Genomic DNA, 27824 nt, shown 5'->3' with positions numbered 1-27824 from the left:
TTATCGAGGCGACGTCGTTTATCAGGCAAGTTTTCGTTTTCAAACATTTTGTAAACCTCTAATTAGCAAATGTTAGTCAATAGCTAATTCTCTTGTTTACAACTGAAGAAGTTTTCGTTTGTTATCAAACCTACCTAAAAAAACTATTTTACTGTAATTTATTTTTTAACAGATGTCAATTAAAATTAACTTCTGCACAAAAGCCAATCAATATTGCTTATGGGCGCTGTAGTTTATCACCCAAGTTTAATTTCATTTTTATAAGCCTGTTATATTAAAACAACGCGTTCAAGCCTAAATAGATTGTTAATACACAAGGCAAAGAGGCAGCTGTTTCATGGTGTTTATTCAGACCCCGGTGTCGATTTAGCAATTCTCTTACCATATCCCTACATTTTTCATGTTATTTTTAGGAGAATTTCCTTGTATGATCAGTCGTGTAAATGTGCGTTTATTTAGTCTCATTTACAGCGTGTTTGGCTTGTATTGGTCGACAATTTTAACGAATGACGTCATAGAAGAGAGCAAAATGTTCAAAAGGGGTTGCACTTCCACTGAGCATCAAACTGACTCGTTCAGCTTCCTAAGTTTCACAAGATGAACAAAGCAATGGCGTTTGTTTGCTTCCTTCTCTTTGCCACTACATTCCTCATGATACAAGAAAGCCTTGGGTATCCGCCTTCTTGCTACAAATATGATACCAGGCCTGTAAGTTCCGTTAATTTATATTTGGGAAGTTGATCAGTGTTACATTAGAAAACGAATGTTGTGTTAAGTAAGAGTTAGCCTTTACGAGAAACACCTTTCCATAGTTATAAAACAATGAATATCGCTTGTAGAGCACACGTCATTACGGGCGGGATATCAAATCCGGATACCAGGGATGTAAGTTTCTACCTGAGAAAACTATTTTTTTGAGGCTTCCTTTAATTTCATGATTCTGAGTTAAAATATCGTGACACAGCGTCTTTAAATAACTCATCCCTTGTCTTTCTGCAGCATTGTAAAACTGACAATAAAAGGTCAGTTAGATACAAGCAGCGACGTATTTGTATGGCTGCACGACAACTGGACTGTGAGCGAATACTGCAAGACGGATACGCTAGCCAAAGATTTCAGCAAACTTGAAGACATTGTGCCACCTCCTTAGAAAGTCTCAAATGCAGTGACATGTGTAACGTCCTTAAAAAGCCTCAAATAAAGTGAGATGTTAAGTTGACTCTCAATCTGTATTTATATCTGTATAAGAACCGGGCGCACAAGACAATCAATAATCCAACCTTCAAAGTCGCCAGAGTGAAATCGTTCTTTCTTGTCACGGTGTTTTCCAAACAATCAGTCGGTATTTCTTAAGAAAATGCATGAAAACAATCTTTCGATATATACCACTACCTCGGAAATAATGCATGTTTGTGATGTATCTTACGCTGATGCTTTTTTAGTCAGAGAAAAAAAAACAGTAGAACCCCTGGCCAGTAACTCTAACTCTGAAGGGAAACGAAAAGCTGTTCGAGTTAGCGGGGTTTCGAGTTATCGGGGTCGATTGAATATTCAATTTGCCATGTTTATAATTGATAGTTTACTGATATGTCAGCACTTCAGTACACAGTACGGTGCAAATTAAGAGTGGAAAATGACCGTCTTATGCGTGATCTGTTAGATGCTCTAATCAAAATCAAATTGCTGTAGCGTTAGTTTTAGTGTTTAAATCCGATTATTTGACGAGAAGAGCTAATGGAAGTATTCCAATGGGCATCTGGCGAGCTGCAAGAACTAGAATCCGAGTTATCGGGGTAAATTTGACCCGAATTTTGATCAAGGGAAACGAAATTTAGTTTGAGTTAGCGGGGGTGTTCGAGGACGTGTTATCCGAGCTCGAGGTATCCGAGTCCCAGCCAAAAAAAGGAAGAAAAGCATCAGTGAAAAGAAAGAAAAAAAAAACATTTTTAGCCTCCCTTAAGCGCAGAGCGCAGACAGCCTTGGCAAGGCTTTCCCCGTTTCTGTTCGAGAACAAATCACAAAATAAATTAATAGTTATGTTCTCCATATCATTCCCGTGTGTCCTACTACGTCCATGCTCATGGAATTTTCAATGGTTTTAGTCTACAAAAACACCACTACATAAATGGAGGTTAAGCGTAATTTCAAGAGCTATATTCATAATTAAAAAACAAATTAAACCAGAATGTTTAACGAGAAGTTTATCTCTCCCAAGCAAGGGACTCCTCTTTAAACACCAGATACTATCGTAGTGGAAATTAACTCTTCTAAGATGGCACAGTAGGCGTTATTATGGATTCCAGTTTCCAAAGCACTTTAACGATCTTGAAATGTTTAAAATTTAACTAAAGTAACGGCCTCCGCAATGGTGTAGAAAAATAACGCTTCTTTAACACGCTAAACTTCATATTATCTTAATAATTATATTTCGGCATCGTAGCTATGGTGATAAGGCGCGCGATCCTCTCCTGGTGTTTGTCGACACCAAGACGTCACTAGAAACCATGAAAGATTGTACTGTGTCTAACAGGGTATTTCCAAATTAAGAACTATGACATTTCTGAGCAGTTAATTTGCATTATATTCTGGTTTTGGCGACAGGCAGAGGAGAGAATTTAAATAATTTTGATGTTATGGCCATCATAATGAAGAGGTAACTATGGAGTTTGGCGGTTGACATTACCAAGGAATGGCCATTATCAGCTCGCCTTAGAGAGGGGGCCAACAGAGGGAAGTAACTGACAAAGAAAACTAGACTGTATTTCTATTTTTTTTTTTTTTCGCTTTAACTAAGGCTGACAATAACAGTAAACACAAATGATATACAAGACCGAAGGTAAAACGCAGGATGAAAGACAAGTTCATTAATTTCCTTCTACTATTTTGACAATCAAAAGACGTTTTCCGTGTATTCCGTCAGTTTCTGCTTCCTTTCCAGCTGTTTTCGCTGCTAATCATCTTCCGCTCTTGCACAGTTCAGAGCACGCGCGGCTTCACAAACGCTTCTTCGGGATTGAATCGACTGAAAACAGAATAGTTTTATGAGTATATTATCAGAATGAACATGTTTCTAATTTATATTGTTACCTCTAACTCCTCTGCACCTGTATTTAGATATGAAATGCGTAATGCCTGTCGCTCAGAAGGAGACATGAAAGAAAATATTTGCTCACTGCTGCAAGCAGGTTAGACTTAGGGCCTATCAGAAACTAACAGGCAAAAAATGAACTGTCCGTAACAAACCAAAGAAAAAAATTTTGTCGCGACAAATTCTTCAGGAAGATTTGTATTCGCACTGAAACTTCTAATGCTTTACGAACCTATTGATTCTTGCATCACTTGCGCGCTCTTGCTTTAATAGCTGACCATATTCGTATTTCTCGGTATTGGACTGGAACTAGCTTGCAATGCAGGCTCATGCGGGGGAATATCATTAAAAAGAGCTCCATGTCATTTACGTTTGAAATAATTACCAGCATTAGCCTCCATCGCAAGCTAGTTCCAGTCCAATACCGAGAATACGAATAAGGTCTATTGCAGTCCTTTAACAACCGCATTTAAGAGTTTAATTATTTGCTTTTGATTTGCGGTAATTGACTACTTTCCATACGCATATAATGCTGATAATATAGACCAGTAGAAAGAGGAAAATTACGATAAATTACCATTATTTATGAATAATTTCGTACAACGAACAACGACCACATTTCCTGAGAAGCACAAGCACAAGCAAAGCTTAAACTTATTTCTTTAAAGGTATTTTTAAATAAACTGGTGCGTACTCCATTGATTATTCCGATCCTACTATTCTCTGCCAATACAAAACGTGCACCTTAGCTCCCAAACTCTCTAAAGACCCGTTTATTGATGCAATTTTGGCGTGATTTCAACTGCAATTTTTGTCGCGCACGGCGGTTGCAAACCTGACGCCAACCACAAGTCAGCTGCAATTTTAGTGCCACTGGATCGTGATTTTAGCCTGATTTCGCCGAAGGTTTTGAACTCATGACTAAAAGAACACCATCCTTGTTGATAAGACGTGCTGATTAAAAAAGTTCATTTTAGCATGTCCGTAGAAATTCTAGCGATATCGCCGGACTCAAATCGTGCTAAATTTGCATCAGGTTGCAGTGCAAATGTGACAAAAACAGCAGCGAAAATCGCGAAAATAAAATTGCACGAAAAAGAGCCTGGTTAAGGGGGCCTGCATCCTCGGAGACCCAGGGGCAGTTAGTGGGGGCGACGTGCAGCTTATCGGGACAACGGGATTTTCGGGCGAAAGTTTACAACATAGAGCGTAACAGCCCCTGGGCACTTTGTCTTACCGAACCAGTTCCAGAAGCGTTTGAACTCCTTCCTCCTGATTGGCCACAAAAATATTTTTGTGGCCAATCAGCGACGATGACCGGCCAGGAGACTCTGATGTCTTCTTACACGAAGTTGTTTTCCTCATAGACTCGTCGTGGATGCTCTGCCCATCAATCGGATACTATTACATGGAGAGTCTCAGAAAAAAATAAGCCTTAGACGACTGCCAGTTCTACACTGTTAGTTGCGCGCTTTTTTAATAGTTATTCGAGTAAACAACAATTCTTATTATTTTTCTCGGTCGTTGCCCGACTTCTGGAACTTGCCACGGTCTGGGTACTTCACTGCACGGGCCACGCGTTAGCGAAGATATCGCTGTCGTCACCTATTGTTATTTTGTTGCCAGCTTGACAGTTAAAACAAAGGGTTTTTGTTTAATTTGTTGGATATTTAAGTAACAAAAACAAAACTTATAAACAAGAGGTGCTCGCGTATAGCTTTAAAAACTTTTGGTTTCCTTGCGCTATGCTACATTTAACATATTCCCAGGCCTCGTTGTTTTGTTTTTGTTTTGCTTTTTTATCTGAGACCCACGCAGTATCATCCGATGGACGGGCTTAACAACGACGACGAGTCTATGCGGAAAACAACTTCGTGTAAGAAGATGTCAGAGTCGCTCTTCTAGTCAACCTCGCTGATTGGCCACAAAAATATTTTTGTGGCCAATCAAGAGGAAGAAGTTCAAACGCTTCTGGAACTGGTTCGGTAAGACAAAGTGCCCAGGGGCTGTTACGCTCTATGTTGTAAACTTTCGCCCGAAAATCCCGTTGTCCCGATAAGCTGCACGTCGCCCCCACTAACTGCCCCTGGGTCTCCGAGGATGGGGGGCCTGAGTAACGCCTTTCGAAAATTGTTTCGAAGTCTTCATTTAAAGTTTCAGAGATGTTCATGTTTTTTGTCAGCATGTAATAAATTTAACTGGAAGTTAAATTCTAAAAAGTTTACAAATTCTAAAAGTTTATTCTCAAAGGTAGGTTTTCGGTCAATCAGTGAATTGTTGCACACAAATATGATCCGCGCGTATAAGAAATCGTTTCCAGCTAAAAATAATCACCTATACTATGAGATGGGTTTATTTACCATAGATATGTAGCAATACAACATTAAAACTGAACAACAAAATACTATAAGTTCTTTAAGGAATCTAGCTATAAACAATTGAATGTTAAGAAACCCTTTCAAATTCATTAAGAATTGACAGGAAATTCTTAAGGATATTTATCGATTTTTGAATCCGATACGAAATATATTTCGAACGTTTGCGTTTTAAGTTTGAAAAATATCTTCTGGCGTTGAATCATGGTGAACAGTTCCTGGTTGAAAAGGAAGACTAGAAGCCATGTGTTAATTTTACAAAAACTGGTATCGTAATATCCGAGGGAAAGCCAGTGTCAAAACCAGGAGTCGACAATTGTCGCTTCCACTCAAGTTTAGGCCCTGTCGACATTAACCCGGGAAAAATTTGAAAACACCGTAAAAATGTTTTCCGTCCACATAAACCCGGGTTAAATTTGAAAACGGTACGCTTCATCGCACGCAGAGTTTCCCCCGTTTTCGCCATCCACACTATACCACCAAGTCGGCGTTTTCAATTTTACCCACTTTGGGGAGCGTTTTTGAAAAGTACCGTTTTCGTTGACCGAAAACGCCGTTTCAGTGAGGACGGTTGGCATATCCGGGTAACATGCGTTTTCAAATTTACCCGGGTCAGCACGGACAGGGCCTTAGTCTGTAAATGAACCGTTGGCCTTGCGTAAGTTTTGATTTATGAAAACTATTGAGAGGTATTAGTATAATATAAATAAAGTCTGTCTCCGAGCCATGAGGCCCATACAGCCGGAGCTTATCCCGGCTTCCGTAGCATTAATATAAGCGACTAGGAGTATTTCTACTCCCCCCTGGATGGGATGCTAGTCCATCGCAGGGTTACCCCCCAGCAGTAAATTCGCCGGTACCCATTTATACACCTGGGTGGAGAGAGGCACCGTGAGAGTAAAGTGTCTTGCCCAAGAACACAACGCAGCGCCCCGGCCAGGCCTCGAACCCGGGCCGTTTGATTCGGAGTCGAGAGAGTTGAGTTGAGAGGTATTGAGCATTCTTAAATGTTCGGCAATACGTTTAGAAACTAAATGAAGCTTGAGTGAAGAATATTATTCTACATGACACGAGCGTGGGACAAAGAAAAAATCTGAGTCCCCGACGGGAATCGAACCCATGGCCTCCCAGATACCGGTTGGGCGCTCTAACCAACTGAGCTACGTGAGACTCGCTGTGAGCTAGGCCATTTACTAGGTTGATATGTGACACGCGTCCTGCATACTGCAGGACATCTTTATTCTTTTGATGATTTCGACATTGCTGATCCTAGCAGTATGCAGGACGCGTGTCACATATCAACCTAGTAAATGGCCTAGCTCACAGCGAGTCTCACGTAGCTCAGTTGGTTAGAGCGCCCAACCGGTATCTGGGAGGCCATGGGTTCGATTCCCGTCGGGGACTCAGATTTTTTCTTTGTCCCACGCTCGTGTCATGTAGAATAATATTCTTCACCATTTATCACCGAGCTTAAAATCTACCATCTTTATTATTTACTAAATGAAGCTTGTTCTTTTACCTCGGATCCGGTTCTGACTTGATTTCTCTTGGCTGAGTTTATTGACCCAGGCGGTAGATAGACAACTGCGTCTCCATCTTGCGTACAATCCAACAACAAAACTAAAACAACAAGGCACAGAAAAACCAACGAGGAGGAGAACTTATTCATGACGAGGAACAGAACGGATCAGCTTCGAGCGTTGGTCTGCTGGTGCGCTTTGATGAAAAAATACACCTTGCTCAGTATTAAACTTGTTTTTATAACAGATGAGCTTAATTAGTAGTCTCTAATGCAAAACATCGCTTTGATAAAATGTGAACTGGGGCGCTCTTCAGTTACGCTAATGGGTTTTTTTAATTAACAAAAGGCGAAATTAGAGAAATGGCACTGAAAAGCACTGGAGCGCCAAACAACTAAAATTTTCTTTTTTATATCCTAACAGCTGCCGATTGATATTCGATCGCATTTTTTGCTACAAATCCAGCTGATCTTTCTAAATACAAACTGTATTTGATAGCTTTAATAACCTTAAGTTTTATAATTCCGAAAAATGACAGAAAGTTTAGGTTTTTCCGTCCGTTAATTTCAATTTCCAGCTGATCCGGCAAATGGCAAAACGCTATATGAAGTTATAATGCTTGAGATATGTTCTATTCATTTTCAACCAGCACGTCGTAATTTGAATAACAACGCGAGGATAAAAAAAATAATAATGAATAGTTGCCTTCAATGATTTATTACCCAAAATGCTCTTAATTTTAAAACTAGCTTTGGCCTGAGATGAGTGAAAGGAATGGTGGCTAATGGTTAGCGCTTTCTACTATCGATTAAGAGGTCCGAATTTAAGTCCTGGTCGAGGTCGTTAAATAACTCACTTCACTCTCATAGTGCCTCTCTTTACCGAGCATTATAAATAGTAAAGTCAAATTATTAGGGTAATCTGATGGACAAGCATCCCCTTCGGAAGGGATAGCCATGTCTATAAACCATCGGCCTGTTGAGCCGCTAGGCTCAGAAAAGGATTCACTTTACTTTACACTTGTTGTAAACAATAACTATCCCGATTTTTTACACAAGTTAAAATATTAACTTTCGCCCAGGTTTTTTTTTCCTTCCTAAGGGCAAAGCATTAAAATACTGGAAGGAAAGCCTTTAATGAAATTAGCAATTATTCCGATGCCTTAGTGTCTAATGCATCTCTTTTGATCCTTGCGCCATTTATTTTAATAGTGAACATCTTATTAAAGTAAACACGAAATGCTGCATTGAGAAGACTATGAGAGACTCTTACTTTATGAAATATTGGAGGGCCATATAAGTAGGCTCAAAAGAATGTTGAAGACAGTTTTACATTTGCTGAAACCCCACTATATATTCCTATACTTAATTATTTGGGGAGTGCCCATGACATACAACCTGACGTGTAAGTATTTTGTACTTTTTCTTCAGTAATAGTGATTTTCAGTTCGAACAGTGCAGTCTCGGGCTTTGTTTTTATTTTTGTTTTCAATTCGTTGATACTTTAGTATTTCGGTAATATATAGCCTAACGGAAGTTTTTTAGTCTGCCATATGACGGGTCGCTTCAATCCACCTGGAGGAGAAGTGGCGAGGCAAAACTTCAGGCACTGAACCGACAGGATGACAGGGATAGAGAAAGATTGTTAATGCCCTATGTACTACTTGGCATCTAAAGGATTGATATGATAACGGATCGTCTAGTTCTTGGATGCTTTATGAGGTTAAACGCCGGTTTGGAATAACGTCGAAGTTTTTCTACTCACTATGAGTGTTTTGTAGGATATCTGAAGAAAAAGGTAAGTTTGACCCGGAATTAGAAACTTGACCCGGACTAAAAAACATTCATTCGATTTGTGCGAGGCTCTCAAAAACATTGCAGGCGAAGATTGCACAGTGCTGACCGGAAATGTTTTTTTTTTTCCTTTTTTAAAAGAACAAACAGATATGTTCAAAAATTCTCTTCCCAAATAAATCTGTGACTTGTCGTAAATTCTGAAAGCTTAAGGTCGTTTGCACGTGACGCCATCAAAATTCTAAATTTAAAACTAATGATCCTGTCAGGCTGTTCTTTTAGCTTATTCTCGACATCAATTCTACCAAGGATACGACACAGAATTTTTTAACCAAGTAAAATTTTTAACCCTGTGCATAGGCGTACGAGGCGGGGGGCGAGGGGGGCTGCAGCCCCCCCAGTGCCAAAATTTTTCGGGCAAAATGCTTTGAATTCGGGCGATAAGGCTAGAGAAAAAATAGAAAATAAGCCGAAAAGTTTAGTCAACATTACGTTCAAAACAAATTACATCAACAGGAAAAGTATTGAAATATACCTTTGTAATATAGTATTGAAATATAACTTTGTGGTTCAAAAGTACAAATTTCTCATTCATCTGCTTTCGTTTCCCGTCGCAAATTGCCATAATCATGTTCGATTTTTCTCGAAAATTCTGCGTAACCCCTCAGTTTGATTCAGTCGCAATCAGCTTTTCCATAGCTTGAGTGTTTGCGCACGGTGGATTTAGTGCAAGACCTTGAAACAAAGCTGTTTAAATGTAATAAAGCTAATGTTTTCGACTCAGATGTTTAGTTCTCAGGGCTAGCTTAAAACTTTCAACGAAATGTTTTAAAACCCATTTATCCCTAAATGTTTTACACGCTTTTCTATTACTTTCAAATGGGGGAGAAACAATGTAAATTGGCTCCCCAAAATAAATGTAATTTTTGCTGAACTAAAATGAATAAATAAAAAATTTCCGAAAAAGGATTCAGTGTATCGACACCTTCGGACGACGCCACGGAATAAATAAAAGAACTTAAAGCAAGCAGGCGAAGTTTGTACACAACTGTTTCAATGCACGTTTTATTTTCTATTTTGTATGCCTCTTTTTTCGGCTTTCAACCCATGCCATTTTTTTCGGGCAAAAAGGTCTCCGCCCCCCCCCCCCAGGACCGAAGGTGCCCGTACGCCTATGACCCTGTGATATTAAAACATTGAGCTCCGACAGTTAACAAACATGACAAAGAGGCAGATGTTTTTGGACTTGTTTATTCAGACCCTAGGGTCGATTGATCATTTCTCCTTACCCATCTCCAAACATTTTCCATGTTATGTGTTAAGAAGAATTTAATGGTCTATCAATCTTCTTAATGTGCACTTACTTAGTCTCATCTACTGCGTATTTGACTTTTCATTGGCCGATATTTTAGGGCCGAAAGGCTGACGTCATAGAACAGTTGTAAGAGTATTTAAAGCGGGTTGCAACTCCACTAAGCACCAAACTGACTCGTTCAGCTTCCTGAGTACCACAAGATGGACAAAGCAATGGCGTTTGGTTTTCTTCTTCTCTTTTCCATTGCATTCCTCATGATACAAGAAAGTCTTGGGTATCCTCCACATTCCTGTTTGCTACAAATATGATACCAGGCCTGTAAGTTCCGTTAATTTATATTTAGGAAGTTGATGTTACATTAGAAAACGAATGTTGTATTAAGTAAGAGTTAGCCTTTACGAGAAACACTTTTCCATAGTTATAAAACAATGAATAACGCTTGTAGAGCACACGTCATTACGGGCGGGGGCGTGGTGAGTGGGGGGGGGAAGAATTTTTTTTTCGCCGTCTAGTAACCTGTCAATACAGCTGCTCCGTGTTCTCATATCTAGCTACCACAAAAGGCCTGAGGGAGGCGTGGTGAGTGGGGAGGAAAGAAATTTTTTTTTTTCGCCGTCTAGTACCGGAATACAGCTGCTCCGTGTTCTCATATCTAGCTACAACAAAAAGTCGCCTTCCGTAAGGCTATTTATGGGCCAACTAATTTAATTCAATATTTCTGTCTTTTTTTCTTGTAATTTGCAAAAGAAGCATCTTGTACATTAACCGATATTTAATTCTAACGTTTTATTTATCTTAGAGCGCCTCCACGAATTGAAGTCTATTAGTTCATTGATGTCAGTTTTCTACTTGAGAAAACTATTATTTTGAGGTTTCTCTCAATTTCAAAGTGATTTTGTGAATTAAAACATAAATCAAAATATCATCGTAAAAATATCCTTTAATTTTTTGCAGCAGTGTAAAAAGAGAGGTAAAATCAAGAGACTAATCTGTGTGGCTGCTCGACGACTGGACTGTGAACAAATACTGCAAGACGAGAACGCCAGACCACGAGTTCAGAAAACCGCGAAAATAAATAAATGAAGAACTTGAAGACATTGTGGCACATCCTAAGAAAGCCTCAAATAAAGAGAGATGTGTAACCTCCTTAAAATTCCTCAAATAAAGTGAGATGTTAAGTTGACTCTTAATCTGTATTAACATCTATCTAGGACCCAGAGGTACAAGACATTTAATAATTCAACCTTCAAAGGCGCCAGATTGAAATCGTCCTTTCTTGTGTCTCCCAAACAATCACAAGTGTTATACTTCGCTTTCTGCAATCTCACCCACAGACTATGTCACAGTCGGTATTTCTTTTAAAAATGCATGAAAACAATGATTCGATATATACGACTAACTCGGCAATAATTCATGTTTGTGTGTCTTTCGCTGGTGCTTTTTTGGATGGAAAATTATTAATATTCCGTGCGATTTTTGTCTTTCTGCGCGCGCTTTAAAATTTAATCTCAAATTCTCCCTCCCTAAAAAAAGTAAATAGCCTCCCGAAAGCGCAGACAGCCTTATAAAGGCTTCCCTCGGCTCAGTTCGAGAACACATTACAAAATATGTTGCATTCGTGTTCTCCATATCATTCCCGTAAGTCCTACTTCGTCCATGCTAACGGAACGAATCAACTGAAACAAAAAAGTCGCATAAGTATATTAACAGAGTGAACATGTTTGTAATTATAATTTATAATGTTATCTCTAATTCCTTTTCACCTATATGTAATGTGAAATGCGTATTGCTTGACGCTCAGACGGAGGCGGCAGGCAAATACATGAAAGAAAATATTTGCTCACGGCTTTAAGCAGCTGAGACTAAGGACCTATCCGAAACTGACAGGCAAAAAATGAACTGTCCGCAACAAACCAAAGGACAAATTTCAAAGGACAAACGACAAATCAAAAGACAATTCTCGTCTGTTTTTGGCGGATTTTTTTTTTAATTCGCACTGAAAATTCTAATGCTTTAACCGAGTGAACACGTTTGTAATTTATATCGTTATCTCTACCTCCTCTTCAGGTATATGTAATATTAAATGCGTATTGCTTGACTCTCATGAGGAGGCGGCAGGCAAATACATGAAAGGAAATATTAGCTCACTGCTGTAAGCAGCTGAGACTAAGGAACTATCCGAAACTGGCAGGCAAATAATGAACTGTCCGTAACAAAGCAGGTAACAAATTTTGTCGCGACAGTTTTTGTTGGAAAATTTATATTAGAACTGAAACTGCTAATGGCCTATGAATCTATCAAATCTTGCATCACTTGCGCGCCCTTGCTTTTTTAACAACCTTAAATCTAAAGTGCATAAAATTTTTTTTAACAAAAATGTCGCTGTAATATATGTAAAGAGTAGTTGAGTGTTTTTTGGCTTGTATTTTTTCAGTTGTTTTGGAGATATTAGCTTTTGCAGCTACATATGTAAATCCGAGGTTTAAGTTAAGGTGATGTATGTACATGTCTACCGTGTTTATTTCTGTTTTTTTTTTTTGTGTTTTTTTGTTTTTTTATTTCGTTTTTTTTTTTGCCACAGAACTGAATCAGAGAAGAAATTAAACTTAGTATTCCCTGTTTTTCCACTGATTGCGAGGATTGAATCAATTCATCACACCATATTTCTTGAGAACACAAATGAGTTCGATTATAGGTCTTGCCGCCTTCAAATCAAGTTGCAGGAATGACTATTCAAGGGCATCCAACAAGAAAGTTTTACTATAGATGTCAGAACATTGTTTTTCGTTAAGTGTCCTTTTTGTGCATTTTAAAGCCTTATCATTTTAAAAGTTAGAAAAAGTGTATTTTGTAGGACACGCTAGCTGAATTTTCAAACTTCAAAGAATTTTAGGAAACGAAAATTATTACCCGAATTTAGGAGCCGTTGTCTCACTGAGCCTCAGTTCTCAACTCTAAAAAGGCTCATTTATTATTGATGCAATTTCGGTCCCGTTTTTTGTCGCGCTAGGGTTTCACCTTTTAATCGCGCGTGTCAACCAGCTGCGACTCGTCAGGAATACTCGGATTTCACCAAAGATTTCAAGTGGAAGTCACCTGCGACGTCACCAACAGCATCCTTGTTTAAACGTCGTGTGCACATGCTCTGATTTTTTTTTTTTTAAAAAACTTCATTTTATCACGTTCCATAGAAAATTCCAGTAATATCGCGATATATCGTGCTACACTGCAACAGGTTTTTCCGCGCGATGGAAAAAAACCGTAGTAGAAATTGCTGCAAAAATTGCCTGTGTAAATGGGCCCTAATAATATTTTTCAGGAGTAAAAGGCTTAAAGTTCGGGACACACTAGGCGACAAGTTGCAGAGACAGGTCTCTGCGGCAAGTCGCCCCGTGTGTACTGCTTCATAACAAGTCGCTGCGATAAGGAGCTTGTTCGGTGCAACACACGCAGCGAATTTGGAAGAGTGGGAATGTGAACAAGTTTTCCAATTCAATATATGGCAAAAATACATGACGCTCTCTTGTTGGTTAATTCATATTTTGTTGCAGCGGCTGGTTACAGAAGTGTGCACACACTGCGACAACGCTGCTTTTGCTCATTTTGTCGCTGCGATCGTGCGACTGACCGCAGCGACAAAATTCTGCCGAAGCGACAAAGATTGTCCCAAAAATGCACCATGTCGCACGGGGCAACATGTTGCAGCAACTTATCCCCGCGACATATTGCAGCGACTTGTCGCCTAGTGTGTCCCGACCTAAATTCGTTTTGTTTTGTTTTTTTCGTTGAATTGCTTTGAGGTTTTCATTTAAATTTTCAGAGAAGTCTGCGTTCTTTGTTAGCGTGCCAGATAAATTTTACTGGAACCACAGATTTTAATTTTTATCCGCGATTGTTTCTATCGATGCGATAGAAACGTTCGGGGCGATCATACGAAAACCCAGCTATATAATCGCCCCGATCGCAAGAAAACTTTCTGAAGTGCCAGAGGCGATAGTGAAGATCGGGGCGATTATATGAGAACCAGGCTTTATTGAATCGCCGTGCACAAATTACCCACCAATTACCCACGCTAAAAAGAAATCGCTCTCGTTTAGCTTAACCTAATTGTCTAAACTTTGAAAAAAGTTTTATTTGCATGATCACTCTCGGGGTTTAGCAGAAGATTGATAGCAGTAATACAACATTTCAAAAAAATAATCACTAAACAACAAAAAAGCTATCAGTTTTTTAAGGAATCTAGATACAAACAATTGACTGTTATGATACCCTTTCAAATTCTCTCCTGAAAAACCAACATTGTTTTAGTTTCTCGATTCTAGTTCGATCTGGATAGAGAACCCGCATAAAACTAAATGAAGCCTGTCTTTTTATCTCGGATCTTCTTACTTTACTTCTCTTGGCTCCGTTTACTGAACCAGGTGGCAGATAAACAAGCGCTTTTCCATCTTGAGTGCAAGCCACAGAACTAATCAGCTTCAAACGTTGGTTCTGCTTGGAGGACTTTGATGAAAAGAATACACCACTGTTCTACATTTACAAAGCTGGTAAACAGGAAGAGTGAACTGGAGCGAGAACGCGGAGTCCAACATGCCGATAATCGGCATTGTGTTGTAGCTTTAATAGAGCATCAGTTGAATACAACGGACTACATGCCCGGGGGGGGGGGCACTCCCCTATATGGCCTATACGGGGACGTGCCGCTGGATAGGGTATGTTTTTTGACTCCTCCGGTCCTGAACAGGGTATATAATTTCAAGCTCTTCTGTCCTAAACAGGGCCTGAACCTGTCCTAGACAGGGTATGGCTGCAAGACTGTCGTCCATGTATTTACATTGTTTTCGCTTTCGCTACAATAAAAAGCATTATTTTATTCGGTGGGATAGGTGTTTCTGCATTTTAATGCTTCAAACATCGCGTATGGGACGCAATCACAATAAAGCGTAAATGATTGTTGATGTTGTTCTTTGTCCTTAATAGGGTCTTAGAATAGGGGGTGTTGTCCTACACAGGGTAGGCATTTTAAGTTTTTATTGTCCTAAACAAGGTCAGGGTTTCAAACCTCCAGCGGCACTCCTATACCTAAACTTAGGTCAAGTACCCCCCCCCCCCCCCCGGGACTACATGCAGACCTATTTTTCTACTATCCATTAAAAGAGTCGTTTGTTGTAAGGAAACGCCCGACACTGACAGTTGACTTTATCAAAAAGAAATCGTATTAACATAATATGGGCACTTTATTCTCACACGTTTTAAATTTATGATAAATTAAAGTATTGTCAGTGTGCCGACAGTCTGATAAATCATCTTGCAGGGAAACAAGAGTTAATGGTCAGGTGCGCATAAAGACTGTATTTGTAAAACGGTATCACCGAAGGAAACGTTTACTAACTTGAATCAGAGCAGAACAGAAAGGGTTTGGAGGAGGCACACATCAGCTTCCAAGCGTTAAAGGACTAATGTTTGCATTGAATTGAATTAAATACAGTCAACTCTCGGCTTGCGGACACCCCGCCATTGCGGACACTCGCTATTTGGGAAAAAATCGATATATCCCCGGCGAAAGAGGTTTGACTGTAAATGACTCCCGCTAATACGGACTCTCCCTATAACGGAAACTAAACGCCACGCTGAGCGTGTCCGCTATTACGAGAGTTGACTGTAGATATTGGACTGCGGAGTGTTGAAAAGTGCCACTTGAAAACAATGCACTATTTGCAGAATTACATCACGTTTGTCAATACTTTGCTGATCATCAATTTATGAAGCTAGCGCCAAATTGAGGGTAGTATTGACAAACTATCTAAACTCACAGCCAAAAAAGAATGGAACTTTATCCAAGCCAGCACTTATAGCTCAGCACAAGATAAATTTGTTTGCCAGTGTGGAAATGCGGATCACTCCAAGTGGATGGTTTGTTATCAAAACAAATGAGCTGCCAACTTTAAAATAAATAGATCAATATATAATGGCAAAACACACCCGCTTTTTAAGATTACCTTAAGTGTCCTGACGTCGCTAGCAGCTTTGTGCCATAGTTATGTTTGTGCCAAGGAAACAGCAAGTGTCAACACAAGCCAAGAAGAAATTATTTTCAGAAAGAAATTTACAGCCAAAGTATGTAAGGACTCTGTATTCCGGAGATCAGTTAAAGAAATGCATGAAAACGCTTGATACCCGAACGGTTTGAATTTATGGGTAGTACCGAGAAATCTTAAATCAACAGCCGAGGGAGAAGGCTAGAAAAATTACCTACTAAAAACAAAGTGAAATAGAAGGAAATAAGGGACCTGGAGACAATTTAAAAGGAGCGATTACAGAATGCAGGACTACATTGGTTCTCTTCATTTACTGTGTCAGGAATCTTTGTATTACGAGGTATCGCAATAAAAGAACTATTGATCTCGACTATCGCAAGATATCGAGATTTATCAGTGTCTCGCAGATCAGTTATTTGTGCCAGCCTTCGTAAAGATAGCTATTTATAAGATCAGTTATTTATGTAAGCCGTTAGTTGTATCGGCTTCGGTAAACTATCATTGATCTTCTTGCCACTGACTAATCACGATATTTTGTTCAACCTCGTCCACTAATTAATAACTTTTGTCATTCGATCAGATGCAAATCAGTGGCCCAGTGAAGTGGCCCTGTATTCTGCTCACCCATCACAAAAACAAACAAACAAGCAACTCAAAAAAAACAATTATTGCAGGACGTCTTTGTATCTATATGAAAAACAATTATAATTATTAAACATAAACGTTTCCTTCCATGAGAAGTACACATATTTCGATTGAGCAGTTCATGGTTTGTGCTTCACTGCTTCGTCTTCCTGTTTATTGCCTCCATACTGCAATCTTTTTACAGTATAATTACGAGTGAATTATTCGCCGCCACAAAGAATACTTTCTTTATTCTATTATTTCATATTACTCGAACATAATCACAGCAACTTCTACTTGAATCAACGCCTAGTCTCCCCTACTCTCTTGCTTTGCTACGGGGAAACGAAAACGTTTAATAGATCTGGTTCATTTGCTCTATAATATTGCAGCTCAAGTTTTGAGCAACTTTGAATGAACAGCAGGTTTTGAACTCGTATTCTAATTGTGGTAGATTTGGACCGTATTTGGCGTTCCCTTGGTTCGACTTCCTCTGCAGCTTTTTTTTTCCTATTTCAAGCTACATCATTTCCGGAGGTATTGTTTTCCACAACAAGTGTTTTCCTAACATTAAATTGGCAAACGAGTGTGACTTGTGATTTTAAGTCTTCTGAGAATACCGTAAAGCGTCAATGCACCTTTCTTCAAACCACGTCAGTTTTCAAGGAGAAGACAACTAACGGATTAAGGCGCTAAGCATATACTTGAGGTACCAAGCAAACAATTTCATCATTTAACAATTTTATAAAAAAAAAACAGGTCCTTTTGTTTGTTTTTTTTTAATACGACTACTCCAAGAAAAATACGTCATTGCTACGTCCAGCTTTTAAAACATGTCTTAACTTATAACGGAACACGTTAAACATAAAAGTTTCCTTCCACAAGAAGTAGACAATTTTCGATTTAGAAGTTCATTTTTTGCGCTTCACTGCTTTGTCTTCCTGTTTGTTACCGCCATACTGCAATCTGTTTACAGTACTGAAAATACGAGTGAATTATTCGCCGCCACCAAGAATACTTTCTTTATTCTATTAGTTCGTTTTACTCAAACAGAATCACCAAAACTTCTACTTGTCAACGCCTTTTCTCAAAACCACACTTGCGAAAACATAAACAAATGACCCTTGCCTTAACTTTGGTTAGCCAAGATAGTGAAGAAGGAAAATAAAAAAAAATCTGTGTGCCTAACTTGCCTTTTAGTCTTTGAATTGTGAAAGCAAAGTAGTCTTGTTTAAGTAAATTTAAGTGCCAGGTGTCTAAATTTTCAATTCAAGTCTTCTTAGAATATGCTATATCCATTGGTATTATATTTATACAGACTTAAAACTATTGATGCTTTGCTACGGGAAAACAAAAACGTTAGTTCTGGTTCATTTGCCCTATAATATTACAGCTGAAGTTTCGAGCAACCTCAGGTGGACTGTAAGTTTTTAACATGAATTTAATGGTGATCATAACAATAATCATTTGCACATGTACAGTATTTGGCGTTACCTTGGTTCGACTTCCTCTGCCGAGCTCTTTTTCCTGTTCACTCCATCATTTCCGAAAGTATTGTTTCCGTTGCAAGTGGCTCTACAGCTCTTTTTCCTATTTCGAACCACACCATTTCCGGAGGTATTGTTTTCAACTACAAGTGTTTTCTTTACATTAAATGGGTAATCACCTGTGACTTGTGATTTCAAGTCTTCGATTCTGGAAATACCGTTAGGCGTCTGTGCACCTTTCTTCAAACCACGGCAGTTTTCAAGGACAGGACAACTAACGGATTTAGGTCATTTGCAACTAATTGAGGTACCAAGCAAACAATTTCATCATTTGGGTCAAAAGTTCGCAGTGAAAAGAAACAGTTTCTTTTGTTTGTTCTAATACAAACAGTCCAAGGAAAATGCGCATTGCTACGTGACACTTAACATGTCTTAACGGAACACTTTTCCTTATTTCTCGCGGTCTTATTAACACAAAATCTTATTTGTTCCAGAACCTGCTGTCACAAGAAAAACTACTTTTTTATTCGGATTGCTGAGTTTGGTAAGCTAATTTTCCCTACATCCATGAATTTAACGCTTAAGAGTACGAAGCAAAGTTGCTTAACGGTACGCCCAACAGACCGCTTCGGTGAATATCTGTTCGGAAGACTTATAATCGCCTACGATTTTTGGATTAAACTGTGATGAAAAACTGAAGATTTCTACAGCTCACACTTTCGTGACATGGGGAAAGTAATTTCCACTTTTTCGGAGAGAGAAAAATGTTATTTTTGGCATGAAAACGGCTAGCTACGATTCGATTTTCGAGATCCCAACAGTGGCTCGTAAATTCTGGTAATAATATTTCGTTCCCACAAATTTTCTGAAGTTTGAAAGTTCAGCTAGTGTATCCGAATAGATACACTTTTCTTAGAGTTTAAAAGTAATACTTTAAAACGCAAAAATGACACTAATAACGTAAAACCGGTGTTCGATACCTATAGTAAAATTATCTCGTTGGGTGCCTATGAAAAATGAGGGTAGAGATCTAGATGTTGCTAGCTGTTTAAATGTACTACATTATAATATATTTTAAAAATAATATAGAATTGATTTACTATACTTGATAATTAAGTAGGTGTTAACTCATTTGTTAGTGTAGTTTATTAGCGGCGAAAGCTGTGAGAAGGAATTCACGAAGCTTACACTGCTTTATGGCGGCTCCGCCACCAAAAGTGCGCTATCTCTCGCGAACTATACCGCCATCCAGCTACGCAGGCAAGCATCGTGACTGCAATCAGTACGATAGAATCACGTATACTACAAAGAAGCGGCTCAATCTCAATATTATCTACATGTCTTACGTCATAGACTTTTCACACAATGTTTCTTAGGTAAACGCATTATCTTGTTTTAAACTTATGGAAGACATCGACGCGCACCATTGCACTTTTCCTTCATAACTTTGCACGTCACTCAAAACGACGTCCAAAAGTGCGCACGAGAGTAGACTCTGTTCAAATATCACTGGAAACAATACTTAACCAGAGGCCAACCATTTTTTTTCTTGTATATGTAAGGGATGCTCATAATTATTTTTTGATGAAATAAGGAACAGTTCAAGAACAACTAGCCAGTCGCCAACTCCAGGCTTCTGTTTGAAATGTTACCCCTGGAACAAAATTCTCAGTTGCGTGTGCAAAGATTCTTAGGCCCCGTCCACACTGACCCAGGTAAATTTGAAAACGCATCTTTTTTACCCTGTAAGAACAACCGTCCACCCTGAAACGACGTTTTCGTTCACCGAAAACGGGGCTTTTCACAAACACTCACCAAAGGAGCGTATCGTTTTCAAATTTACCCGGGTCAGTGTGGACGGGGCCTTAGATCCCGAAGCAATTAATCTTGTTTAAATATTGAGACTCAAAAGTATGTGAGGTGAGGATGCAAGAAATGCTATAATTATTGCCGAAAAGTTCGAATTGTTTGAATAGTTTGAATCACGCAACCACGAATTCATCGAAATACTTTTTATCCGTTCCTTTTTTAAGCTATCTCGTCTCCCAAACATAACGAATAGAAACAACCTACGATAACTGAATCGAATATTTTTTTGTGTGTAACTCACTGAAACTGTTTACGTCTTCCTGTTATTTATGGAAATCTTTGTTTACAATATTTGCCTCATTTGCATAAGCGCTTTATTTTCTGGTCGATCTACAAAAATATCAATTCTGAATATTGATGAACATGGTACGATTAACTTTTGCTTTAAATTTGAGCTCGATGTTTTAAATACTTTTCCTGTGACGCAGGTTTGAAAACTTGATATTTTACAAGGAATGTATAGGCTCCTTAGCGCTTTTGCGACCAAGAAATTTTGCAGTTTTTGAACGATTTTATCGTTCTCCTTAAATATTAGATACAAAGAGCTAAAAATTGCGCCGATAGTTAAGTTTCACAAGTTTTTTTAAATATCTGGAGTCACTCTGTATATAGCATGATGCCTTCTTTACGCAAAGTCGTATCCTAATGAGGCAAAATGTAAACAATGATGCAGCAAAGATCGCCCTATTGGCAATGCCATGAGATAGGTGGACCACGGCGTCTGCTAGCGCTATTTTGAAATTGATAAATGTATTGTAAGACGTTTTTTAAAGTTAAATCTGCTCATGTAGATTCAATACTTTAAGAAAATTAGTTAAAGAACAGAAGCTTAACTTTACGTTTGGCCTAACTAAAAACAATTTTTTTATTGTTTTGTTTTGTTTTCAAAACATCAGACACCAATGTTCCTAAAGTAGATATGTAAGTGGCGCTTTAGGGACGAAACGTGGGGGCCATAGGGACAAAACTTATCTCGGACAGTTCGTTTTACGCTAACATTACGAGTGTTGGAATCTATGTCATGAGGGTAGCAAATTTTAACCAAATACACGTGTCACGTATACTTGATACGTATACTCGTATGTCTTTTCTAGCTATTTTCACGCGTCACGGTTTAATTTTTGTTACTTTCAATAAAACTGACGTTTTTAAATGTAATTCTGCTTCTGTTAGAATTTATTTGTTTAGATTCTCCTGTTGCAGAACAGTTTAATTAAGTTTTGCTTAACTAAATTATTGCACAAAGAAAGGTTTGTTTCTTTAACATCAGCACACATTTAGATATGTTATTGAGCGTATGGCTTAATGACGAAACGCATTCGTGATTTCAAGTATCCCAAGAATAAGCCATACACAGTCCACTCATGAAAAAAGTAAAAAAAGGAATTGGAGCTTAGCAGGGAAAATATGAACTTATCTGGTGTTTAAGTCTATATTCGTCACATCATAACGAACGATTGGTGGATTTCTTTTTCTAATGACGCTGCATGCTTGAAGTCTCACTTAATAGATATTTTCAAGTCAAATCTTCTCATTTAGATTCAGAACGTTTACGGACTTCAGATGAAAAACTATTGGATTTTCTCTCCAAATAAGCTTCTTTCTACATCAACCAAAATAATTACCCGTAATAATTACATGTATACCATTCAGTTGACTTCGAGAACATGCTTTTTCACATGTAGAAATCGCGTAGTCACTGAAGCTATTGTATTGTAAGTTCGTCCTGTGCGAAATTTTGATGATTTGTTCCTTCAGTCTACGATTCTTTTACGAGGTCTTTCCTATATTTTTGTTGAAACTTTCGTTCCTGTCGTTAGAGAAAGTTTAGTTTTCATTTTATCACCTTTTATTATTCATACGTCGTAATTCTTACGTAATACAGTCTATATTTTCGTACAACTCACTAAAATGTAGTTTTCCTATCCTTAATCTAGAGTTTTTAATACGTTTCATCAAAAATAAAATTACTTGTTTCTTATTGAGTTGTTCCTAAGTAATCGTTCTGGTAACAAACAAAACGTCGTTTGTACTTCTGAAACTTTTTGTAAAATTATGAAATATAATCATGATTTTTCAGCACATATCTAGAGTGTAAAATAAAAGTAAAAAGTCATAAACAGATACAATCATCTTATTATCACACTTAGTACATTCATAATTTTTCATTTTAAAATGTATTCATTATTAATCGAGTACGTTCCTACTTAAATACATCTCTATAACTTAATATTCAAAAAACTAAACTTTATCCCTAAAATACCATCTTATTCTTTCCATTTTATTTTAACAAACAAATACTCAAATTATCCTCTAATTAAGTAACTCACCATTTTCTTCTTTTTACTTTTTTATTTTATTCTTCCGATGTATCATTACTCTTATAAACCAATACTAAATTATCAAATCCATTTTTTTAATCTTCTTATTGATTCTTCTTTATCCATTCTATTTTCCTTATCTTTAACTTACTTTTAACATTATTTCTTCTCTCAACTAAAAATAGAAAAATCATTTTAATAAACAAATAAAAATAATTATTTAAGGCTAACTTTATCCTACATTTATATTTTTTATAAACTATACAATATTTTTAACAATATTAATGTCTAAATTATTTAGGTATAAACTAGATTAAGAATGAATGTGTTGTAAGATAACTCATTAATATTCCAAATATTAGCACGGGTATCGAGCAGCAGTCATAGCGTGTAATCCCAATAAAATACAGTAAAATAAATAAAAAAACAACACAAAAATCAAAATCAAAAAAATCCAACAAACACCTTCCATATATTTACTGTAACAACATTTCCCTATTCATACTTCATCTACCTAGGGGGGGGGGGGTGCTACCGGATTTTTTCATTAATACTATAACTAACACATTATACAAGCACTATAACTACCTAATTTTTCTATCTTATACTTTCATACACTTCATCTATTATTCCATTCATTTACACACTTCCCTCCTTTCCTCCTATTTCCTACCACTATACTATCATATTACTATTTATTCAACCGCGCTTAAATTTTTCCCTTAATCACCTTATATCGCGATGTGCGTAAAAAAATATCCTATCTATAATTTTTTGTGTCACCATTCTGTACTCCCCACTTCCACAAATCCACTAAATTCAGTACCTTCACAACACTATTATATTACTCCCTTAAACTCTCTATTCCACAACTTTCATTTACAAATTAATCTCTTCATCCTTTTTTCTATATTAATTCCTCATTTTTCCTCTATCAAACTCTTCATCACATTTTTTTTTATTTTTCAAATCTTTTCATCCACCTACTTCAACTCTTTAAATGTAAACTACTTCCTCCTTTGGAAACAAAAAAAAAACAACTCAACACTAACAAAACAATTTACCTTCACCAAAAAAATTTTTCAAACAACAATTCTCCCCTCCCCTCCATGTCCCCCATAACAATACTTTCATATTTCTCCTCAATTATCTTCGTACTTCTTTTTAACCAACTTTTCAACTTCTCAATTTAAACTCCTTACCTATCCTTCTCACACTCACTACAACTTACTCTCCTTAACTCACACTACATCCACTCATCTTCATACTTACTAACTTCCTCTCTCTCTCATTTTTTCATTATCTAACATCATACATACTCATTTCATTCCAACTCCTCTCCTATCCTTCTTACTATACTAACTTATCACTCACCCAATTACTTAAAATTTTACTCAACAACATTTTCCTAACTATTTTTTTTAACTATAAAAAAACACTTTATATTTTTTATTAATTTTTTAATTTTTAAATATTTTTTAATACCACATCTCCCCTTTTCTATCCCTTCTATCCACAAAAAAACCAATATCTTATAACACTGTGTCATCTCTCCCATACCTCACACCTACCCTACCTTTACACCCCACCTTACCCCCCACACTTCTACAAACTCATCTTTTTTATCATATTTCACATTAATATTATCTACTCCATTTTTTTAAAATTTTCTTACTAAAATATCATAACTCCTCACAAAATTTTTCCTCCCCCCCCCCCCCACCCCCACCTCCTCTATCATTTCTTACCTTTCCCTTCCCCTCCCTCACATTCCCTCCCTCTAATTCTCCTAAATAACCTTTCATCCACTTCGGCAACAACATTCACCTATCTTTAAGTGAGTAACACTTTCTCATCACATTTTTGTATATATCCACCCCCAAACAATATTTTACCTATATTCATTACCCCTCCTTCCATTCCCCCTTCCATCCCCCCCTTCATTTTTTTTCTCCCCCTATTCCATCCTCTTTCTTCCCCATTTTTCCTCTTTCTATCCCCCTATTTAACACCCTATTTCTCTCATTCTCTCCCAATTCCCTCTACTTCATCTTCTCTCACAACATTCACTTACAAATTAATTATCTTTAAAATACTCATTTTTTTATTATATTTTTTTTTTTACTTTAAAATCCCTTCTCTCCCCTTCCATATCCAAACCCTCTATATCATTTCTACTTCACTTTCTCACCCAATTACACATCAACATTCTATCTAACATTACTCCGTCATCTTAATCAATCTCCTTATTACATAATCTCAACATTATATTATACTTTTTCTCCTTTCTTCTTTCTCTTATATCTACATCTTTTATTCTTTCTTATAAACATCATTATTAAACACCATTTTCCTTCCTCTACACTTAAATCTTCTTATCTTCCTTTTTACACTCTTACTTCCTTCCATTCTCTCCCTTTCCCTCCATTATTACATCTTTAAAAAATATCTTATTATACTTATACTTAAAACATACAATAACTCTACACACTTCCTCCTCCTCCTCACCCTCCTCTTTCTCCATACAACAACACCCAACCCTTCCCCCATTCCCCAAACAAAACTCTTCCCGACTCTCCATTCTCCACCTTTCCTGTATCTTAGCACTCCTCTGTACCTCTCCATTCCAACCCCTCCCTTTATCTTCACAAACAACCTTTTTCTCCCTCATTGAGCTAATCCCTTTCCAGTTGGTGAGCAGTGTAGCGCAGTGTCCCCACCACTTTCCCTCATTCTCTCTTATTGATTTGCTATTTGGGCGTCCAACCCCTTATTCTCTACTATTATTTACCCTTCCTGCACTCCTCTTACTACTTTTTTGCACCTTGTGGCTCGCACTATTTTGTGTGGGATACTTGTACATTTTAAGTGTATTGATTCTTTCTTTCTAGAGCTATTATATATCTTTTTTGCCTGATCATTGTTTCATCGGCAATGGGATTCCAGCTGGTCCTGCCTAAACTAGTTAGGATCCCAGGTGGATCCCCCTGCCAGCTATCCATTGTGGTTAGCAGCAGGTATCTTGAGTGGGTCCCACCTGGAGTTAGAGGATCCTGACACATCTCTTGGAGCTCCCACTGGGATGAACATACAGAACCAGAAACTCACAATTCACTTGCATTTTTTGTTCACTTCTTTTTTTATTTTCAAACTTTCTCACCTTTAAAAAAAACGATAAGTTATTCTTGAATGGTAGAAGAATCATTTTAGCTACAACATTTATCTCCCTTATCCAAGCTGTCATTAGGGCTGAACCGTAACACCTGTTACGGCTGATATGGCTCGCTCAATGACAGGTAAACATTTTTTGGTGTACTTTACGTTGCATTCATATGCTACGGGTGATAACTTCAATGTTTGGCTGCATAAAAACTTAATGACAGTCCTGCAAGTTATCGTCATCCACTTTCACACTTGATTGGTATAAGTATTTTACAAAGGAGTTCCATGGTGGGAGAACATAAGAGGCAGGGGAGTCCCCCCACTCACTTTTCTCCCAGGTACCTGGGATTTTACTTTCTTTCACTTGCATAACAAGTGAATGGCCTGCCAATGCCTGAGGGGAAGGGAGGAAAAAAATCACTGGTCACAGTGCATACAAAAAAACACTAAACAAGAAACCCACTAAATGCAGTGAATTTTTCCACACACAGTACTATGTTAAAAAAATGTATACAATGAACAAACACAAAATACCTTGCTGTAGTGATCTACAATTTACAGTTCTATATACCATATTTTAACGACGACTTCCACCGGTTAGTAAAGAAGTCTAATAAGGGTCATACAGCAGGTCGTCACAAAATGCGAGGCAGCAAGGTGTGCGATCCATTCTAGTAAGCCAGTTAAATAGCAGATCAGTTAGCTTAAATATAGCACTCCGATTAACCTTTTCATTTGGAGTAGGGATTTTTGCCTCATATACCTCGCTGCCATCCTCACACTCCTTGCTGCTTGCACATGAGGGCCTGTTTACATATGGTTCCAGAATGACTTATATTTCGGAACAAGTGCACAATGAAGTTCGTTGACTGCATACATTCCACATGACATAATCGGCGCTTATTCGAGTAAATACGGTATTCAACTATTTTTAGCCATGCAATATCAGCTTAATGCAGTTTCAAAAATTATTTCCGTTTTGTAGCAAGTTCCCCGAGCTTATAATTTGAAGCAAACGGATATCAGTAACAATTAACCCTCTTTATCTTTATATCACCTTCAATGCTGCACACAGTAGCCAAAATAACTTTGCCTCCAAAAAGTGAACAAAGGGTAAAAGAAATATGTTATAATTAAGCTTATTTCAGTAATTTTCTGGCCAAACAAAACCAGATCTAGCAAACACAGCCAAAAACGTAAACCAAATTTCTTCCAAAAATATACTTAATGCAATGCCGATAAAATGCTCTTAAAGAAAAAAAAATAACCCGACGACCATTGCTTTGAGTATTCTTACTTCACTAAACAGTTCAAGTTGTTTTAATCGGATCGCCGGTCCAAAATCGAAAGCTGGCAATAAAGGTCAATAAACATAAGAACGCGCAAATACATTCTATTAATATAAACACATGTCATACCTGAACTCGTCTCTCATCACCGTCTGCCTTCAGTGCACAGCCTAATTCAACCTCCTCTCACAAGAAATTCTTCCTGTCATCCTTACAAAATTCCTTTTCGGTTCATTTGGATTCCAAACGCACATTCAGGCTGCGACTCGCCATTCTCGTCCCCAGAGTCCACATTCCTCTAGTCTCCACCGGTCAAATATGTCCGCTATTATTCAAAATGGCGTTTTTTGAACAACTTTTTCAATCTTTTCGTCCCGAAAACTTCGCATTCACCTGCTTCCTCCCCTGTCATCCAACTCATTCCTAGCGTTCCTCCTAATTTTACGCAACATAACATGACGTCTCTCCTTTTCCTTCAAAATATACGCAAAAAACAAAACCCTCATTAACGAAACAACAGGGAGAATGAGGTATAAATTGTATAATGAGCTACCGAATCTATGAACTGGACTAAACGCCCAGTTAAAAAGCAAGACCTTTATTTTTTTCTCCATTAATGATATTATTTTGCACTAGTTACCTTTTACCACTTTTTCATTTCATGATTTGGTGTGTTCGGGCTTTAATTTTTTCTCATTTGTTCGTGATATAGTCATTGTATTTTTCATAAAACAGAAACGGCGGAAAATTTTCCCAGTTGGCGGGGGATGACTGACTAGTGGCTTAAAGTGGGGGAGGGGGGGGGGTGATTTAAGAGACTCTTCTCTTTAAGTCCTTACTTTTTCGGAAATATTGGGGGGCTAAAGCCCCAACCCCCTCCACCAGCTCCACCGTGACCCTTTTTACCAGTAACCGCCTTACATTTGAAACAAACCCTGATCCT

General features: G+C 37.8%; 1 long non-coding RNA gene across 4 annotated transcripts; it reads left to right on the top strand.

The window, feature by feature from the left end:
* Positions 1 to 366: 366 nt before the first annotated feature.
* LOC144636594 (uncharacterized) lies at positions 367 to 11464 on the top strand. 4 transcript variants are annotated; one of them, XR_013567559.1, is made up of 2 exons: positions 367 to 708; positions 11046 to 11464. It is a non-coding gene; the product is annotated as an uncharacterized LOC144636594 (long non-coding RNA). The 4 variants fall into 4 exon arrangements; XR_013567556.1 differs by lacking the exon at positions 11046 to 11464 and adding an exon at positions 1000 to 1217 and having other exon boundaries at positions 377 to 708; XR_013567558.1 differs by lacking the exon at positions 367 to 708 and adding an exon at positions 10368 to 10409.
* Positions 11465 to 27824: the final 16360 nt, after the last annotated feature.

Source organism: Oculina patagonica, chromosome 13 (genome assembly GCF_052425735.1).
Source record: "Oculina patagonica isolate OP01 chromosome 13, crgOcupat, whole genome shotgun sequence".
NCBI lineage: Eukaryota > Metazoa > Cnidaria > Anthozoa > Scleractinia > Oculinidae > Oculina > Oculina patagonica.
This window is presented reverse-complemented; position numbering and strand designations above follow the sequence as displayed.